We start from the raw sequence: 6,083 nt of genomic DNA, 5'->3' as shown, positions 1-6,083 counted from the left end.
TTAAAAACCCTCAGGAAGTTATACTCAGGAACTGTAAAACCCTTCGGCAAATGACAAATGTGTGTGTTAGGCATCCAGCCATCTCAAATAATTTTAAAGTTGCTTTCACAAAATACTCTCAGCCAGCGAGGTCAACTGATGAAGGAAGATACTCTGCCAAACTGCAAAGGAAGCCATGCTGGGGCCTCACCGAGATTGGAGAGGAGAGGCAGTTCCGTAAACAAGGCTGTCCAGAGTGAGGCCTCTGTAGGGGAAACGTGAGGACGTAGGTGGAGGTACTCTTTCAAATCTCAGAAGGCACAGGGCTGCTGGGGGCAGGGAGAAGACAGCAGTCACTGAGGTAACAGAAATCCCAAACCACCAAGGTATCTGAATAGCATGGTCAACATGTAACAAGCGTTCTTTTGAAGAGAAGAGGCAACTTCAGGCCACCCACCACCATCCCACCTCTACTCTGGCAGCTCTGAAGACAGTTTAGTACCCGCTTGCAGAGTTTCAGAGGTAAATGAGAGATTTGCCTGTTTTAATCTGTGTCTTCCTCTGAACGGTAGACACACACTAGCATGACGTGCTGTTAGCTACCAGGGACTCTTCTCAGCCCTCAGGGGGCTAATCACCACCGGAGCCTCATCTTTGCCTCTTTGTATTAGCAATAATGAGCTCAGGGAGAGGCTCTGAGGAGCTGCGATGATTTTAATCAACCATGCAGAGTCACTAGCTACAAGCCATCTCATTTGTTGAATATATTTTTATGGCACTGCTCAGATCCCCTGAAAAAGAACAGTTGTGGGCTTATAAAAACCATATTCTCAGGCTCCACCCAGGACCCAGTCAGTCAGAGTAGTTAGATGGCCTGGGGATCTGCATAAGCTTTCTCTATAATTCTTAGATACATTAAACTTTAAGATGGAATAGGTGGAAGGTTTCGTTTTTGTTTTGTTTTGTTTCCTGAGACCGAATTTCTCTGTGTAGCCCTAGATGTTCTGGAACTTGCTCTATAGACCAGGCTAACCTAGAACTCAGAGATCTACCTGCTTCTGCCCCATGTCACCCCACCCTCAGTGTTGGGATTAAAGGCCACCAGCACCCAGCTAGATGAAAGAAATATATATATATATATACATATATATATACATACATACATATATATATACACACACATATAAATATACACACATACACACACACACACATATATACATACATATATATTTGCTTTTTACTGTAAAGAAACAAGTTAGAAATTCAGCAAAATCTCTGGATCAGAATAAAGAAAAAAAATAACTATGCAATAATTCAGTGCCAGAAACAGCAGGAATAGACACTGTTTGAGGGCTTCTAGAGCAGTCAGTGAACTGGCAAGCCCTCAGTGATGACTTAGCTCTTAATTTCAAGCTAGTTTCAACTTCACACTTTGTCTTCTGTGGACTGAGGGTAAAAGACCTGGGGTTCCATTTCTAGTACCATGAAACAAACAAAATTGTTTTCAGGAAGTGGCACCAGTAAGTTTTAATGTCTTATTTCCAGTGTGTGTGTGTCTGTGTGTTTGTGTGTGTGTATGTGTGTGTGTGTGTTGCGTTCACAAGTCTGGAGATGTGCATGCCTTTGCATGCAGAGGCCAGAGTGTGACATGGAGAGTTTGCCCCTCACTTTGTCCATCTTATTGCCTTGAGCCAGGATCTCTCACTGAACCAGAAACTCACCCATTTTGGCAAGCCAGGCTAGCCAGTGAGCTCTCAAGATCCACTTGTCTTCCTCCGGCAGTGCTGGGTGACAGGCTCTTACAGTCTTCCTGGATTTTACACTGGTACAGGAAATTTGAACTCAGGTCCTCGAGTTTGCAAAACAAATCCTCTTAAGCATTTACAGCATCTCCCAGCCCTCTCTTGTCCACTTCTCTTTTAGAACACGCAAACAGAAAAAAATGTTTTGTTTTTGTTTTTTGAGACAGGGTTTCTCTGTATAAATAACCCTGTCTGTCCTGGAGCTAGCTTTGTATACCAGAAAATAGACATTTCTATCCTATGTATTACAGAATAGTTTTTATAAATGTGGATTAGACAAGAAAGCCATTTATAAACAATAAATTTACAACCATTAAGTCTAGGGAGTAGAGAATTGTATTATTCTTCACCGACTAATGCTTTTTCATAAGAAAAAAAAAGCCACAAATTCAATATTCTTCTCTGTGAATTAGGACCATGTCTGAATCACAAGAGAACTCTCCTGTGGAACAATCCATTCATTGTCTTAGCAATTGAGTTAACCACGTGGTAATTTACACTGATTGTGGAGATGCCCATTAGATGAGTTACTGAGGACCATTCATAAGTATGGATGCAATGTAAGCCCTCATCTCTCTCCTCATTTTTCTCCATATTGGTTCTTTTATGCTCTTCATCTAATGTTATTTATTTGGTTCTTAAAATAAATAGCACAATAAGAGATGTCAAAAAGTATAGAAAGCTATAAAAGAAAACATCACTTTCTCTTTCTACACCTCCTTGTTTAGTCCCCACCCCTTTCATAGAAAATCACAATTATTGATTTTGTGTGTATACTTTCAGACTTAACCTTATTTATACACAGATATAAATGTATATATTCTCCTATTTTTATTTTTCTCCTTACACATGCTAAGCAAGGACTCTACTACCGAGACTCCCCTTTTAATTAAAAGTAAATATTAGCTGGACATGGTGGTGCACGCCTTTAATCCCAGCACTCGGGAGGCAGAGGCAGGCAGATTTCTGAGTTCGAGGCCAGCCTGGTCTACAAAGTGAGTTCCAGGACAGCCAGAGCTATACAGAGAAACCCTGTCTTGAAAAACCAAAACAAAAAAAAAAACAAAACAAAACAAAAAAACAAATAAAAGTAAGTATTGCACTTATCTTGCTTTGCGTGAGTGTGAGTGTGTGGAGGTCAGAGGTCAACTTGTCAGAACTGATACTCTCCTACCCTGTGGGCCCTAAGGATGGAATTCAGGTTGTCAGGCTTGACAAGAAGTGTCTTGTACTCCCAAAGCAGTCTCCCAGCCCACCCTTCCACCTCTGCTTTTAATTTTTTAACTCAGTGGTAGCATCCTCCACACCAGTTCTGTGCTTTCTTGCTTCGTTTAACAATACATCTTGGGAACCTTTCCATAATAGAGCCTTCCAATGTTTTGAAGTAAGGTCTGGATATGTAGATCAGGCTGGCCTTGAACTTTGGATCTTCCTGTCTCAGCCTCTGGATATTACTAGGAATACAGAAGTGTCCCGACATGTCCCTACTCCTCAGTCTTTTTCTTTAATTACATTTGAGGTGAGTTCATTACTCAGCTGTGCCGTCATTCCTGGATGGCTTCCAGTCATTTGCTTTTGTGATCGTGTGTGAGCTTTATGCATTAGCACCCATTTGTATGAGTGTTTCATAGGATAAAGTCCACATGGCTTGTTTTCTAGCCTCTGAATATTTTTAGTTGATGTTTTTGAGACTATTCCAAAATTATGTACATCTTTCTTCTAAAACTGTATACAATGCATGTAATCTTTACAGACCCGAAAACAGCAAGATTACATCCCTGTCTTTTTCTTCTTGCAAATCAGATCTGCTAGAACTGTAAAGCAATTTTTAAATGGCCTAATAACCGCTTCAAAAATAAGGCTTATTAAAAATAATGGCCTACCGTTAATGGAAGAATATTAAATTTCTGAACACTGTGATTTCAGTTATTTTGCACCACTAAATTTTAGACTTCTTTTATTCTTTAACACTTGTTCTTTTTATTGATTCTCCTCTTAGTGGAAGTGTTTGATTAAGGCCAAAGTTGCTGAATACACAATAATAAAAGCAATTATAAACAAGGAGCATAATGGGGAGATATTATATTAACTGCCAAGAATGCATGGCGGTTAAGTGTTCTAATTTAAAGCATTTCATTTCAGGCTGGAGAGAGAGCTCAGTAGTTATGAGTACTGGATGATCTTTCAGAGAAGCTAGGTTCTTTCTATTCCCAGCATCTGCTTGGTGGCTCAGAACTATTTGTAACTCAAGTTCCAAGAGATCTGAACTGCCTCTGACCACTGCAGGCATCAGGTATGCATAGTACACAGGCATGCATGCAGATAAAAACACTCATACATATAACATGTTTTAAAGTATTTTTAAAACGGTCATTTCAAGTGTCTGGGGAGCTTGCCCAATGGTTAGAGCATTTGCTATTCTTGCAGAGGATCCAGGGTCTATTCTCAGAATCCACATAGCAGGTCACAAATCATTTCTAACTCCAATTCCAGGGTATTTGATGCCCTCTTCTTAGACTCTACAGGTACCAGGCAGACATGTGGCACACATACATACTACAACCAAACAGAGTACTCTCATACACATAAAATTAAAGTAAATACATCTTAGAATATTTCATCTCATTATCACATCATGTGCCTCAATTTTAAGCTTTAAGACATCTAATCACAATAAAAATGTAGAATATTTGTTGTTGTGTTTTGAGACACTCTCATTTAGTCTAGGTTAGCCTTGAACTTGCTATATAGTTCAAAGATGACCTTGAACTCCCAATTTTCCCGGCTACTACCTTCCAAGTGCTGAGATTGTAGGTGTGTGAGACCATATTGGACATCCAATCGAAAATATTTTGAGCTCCCAACACATTCTATAATTGACCAGCCTCTAAGGCAGTGGTGCACAATCTGTGGTTTGTGACCCCTTTGGCAAACCTATATCTCCAAAAATATTTACGTTACGATTCCTAACAGTAGCAACATAACAGTTACAAGGTAGCAAACAAAAATAATTCTATGGTTTGGGGTCACCACAACCCAAGGAACTGAGCTAAAGGGTCACTGCATTAGGAAGGGTGAGAGCTAAAGGCTCTATGTTATCAGCAATTGCTTGAAATTTTGAAAAGTTTCCAGTTGTTCTTACTTTTTTTTTTTAGATAGTATCTGGCTGTGTTGTCCAGGCGGAGCTCAAAGTCATAACTCTCTTGCCCCAGTCTCCTGAGTACAGTATCATGCCTAGCCTTACAGTTGATTAATTCCCAAGTGACTGGAAGCGATTACATGTCGGAGAGAATAAACACTCTAAGGTCATTTTAAAGGACTTATTGAACCCTCTCAAAACAAATGGCACCGATTTGCTTTGGTAAGAATTAAACTTCCTGCCAGGTATGGGGTGCCTGCCTTTTAACCCAGCACTTGGTGGGAGGCAGAGGCAGGCGGATCTCTGAGTTCCAGGTCACTCTGGTCTACAAAATGAATTCCAGGACAGCTGGGGCTACACAGAGAAACCTTGTCTCGAAAAATACAAAAATCAATAAACAGGTAGAATTCCCTTAATGGAAAACCACAACCACCCTCCGAAGTTCACTATAATTTAATTGTCTTGCTGTGCTGTTTTCAGCTGGAGCTCTCATCTGGCCCATATGACCTTTTACTTGGACTGTTCAAACAAGAGTAAAATAGACGGGGGAAAAATTATCTGTGCTGGCATTTCCTCAAGGAATTCCTAAAAAGAAGGTGAGTAGGATGAGAGACTAAGACAGAGGTCTTGGACGGCACATAAAGATGGCGGGTGACTTTTCATCAGTCAGTTACAATCAACATGAATCCTAATTCATAGAGAACACAAGAACTCAGGACTGAACGCCCGAGAACTGTTTATCAGGGAGAAGCAAGCTGCTGCGGAGATAAAGAGCTGGATGGGAAGCCGTTCTGTATCAATTTTTAAAGACAAAAATTCTCATATCTCCGGCCGCCTAAGTCACTGTGGAGTCAGCCTCATAGATACTGAAAGCTTCAGTCTCAAGCTGACTGGAGAAGCAGGCAAGAGCTGGAGGGTAAAACCACCAGCACGGAAGGATAGCGCCTCAGTTTTTGCCATACGTCAGACTTTACGACCCGGAAGTGTTAGCATCTCATCAGGCAACACCGACTTGCTCTTGAGATATCCCAACCTCATGTGTATAGAGAACTACACACCAAACCTGTGTAGTTCTCAATACACATGCGTCATAAGTCTGCCTTTACTGCACTCCATGCAAGTCATTTGCAAATAATTTCTATCAGATTTGACAGGTTGTT

General features: G+C 40.7%; 1 long non-coding RNA gene across 1 annotated transcript; it reads left to right on the top strand.

The window, feature by feature from the left end:
* Positions 1-364: 364 nt before the first annotated feature.
* LOC147001982 (uncharacterized) lies at positions 365-5,833 on the top strand. The gene is made up of 2 exons (XR_015044523.1): positions 365-501; positions 5,404-5,833. It is a non-coding gene; the product is annotated as an uncharacterized LOC147001982 (long non-coding RNA).
* The last annotated feature ends 250 nt before the right edge of the window (positions 5,834-6,083 follow it).

The sequence above is a fragment of the Mus caroli genome, unplaced genomic scaffold (assembly GCF_978045245.1).
Source record: "Mus caroli unplaced genomic scaffold, Mus_caroli_1 scaffold_11, whole genome shotgun sequence".
In the NCBI taxonomy this organism is placed as follows: domain Eukaryota; kingdom Metazoa; phylum Chordata; class Mammalia; order Rodentia; family Muridae; genus Mus; species Mus caroli.
The sequence above is the reverse complement of the archived record's forward strand: the minus strand, read 5'-3'. Positions and strand labels throughout refer to the sequence as shown.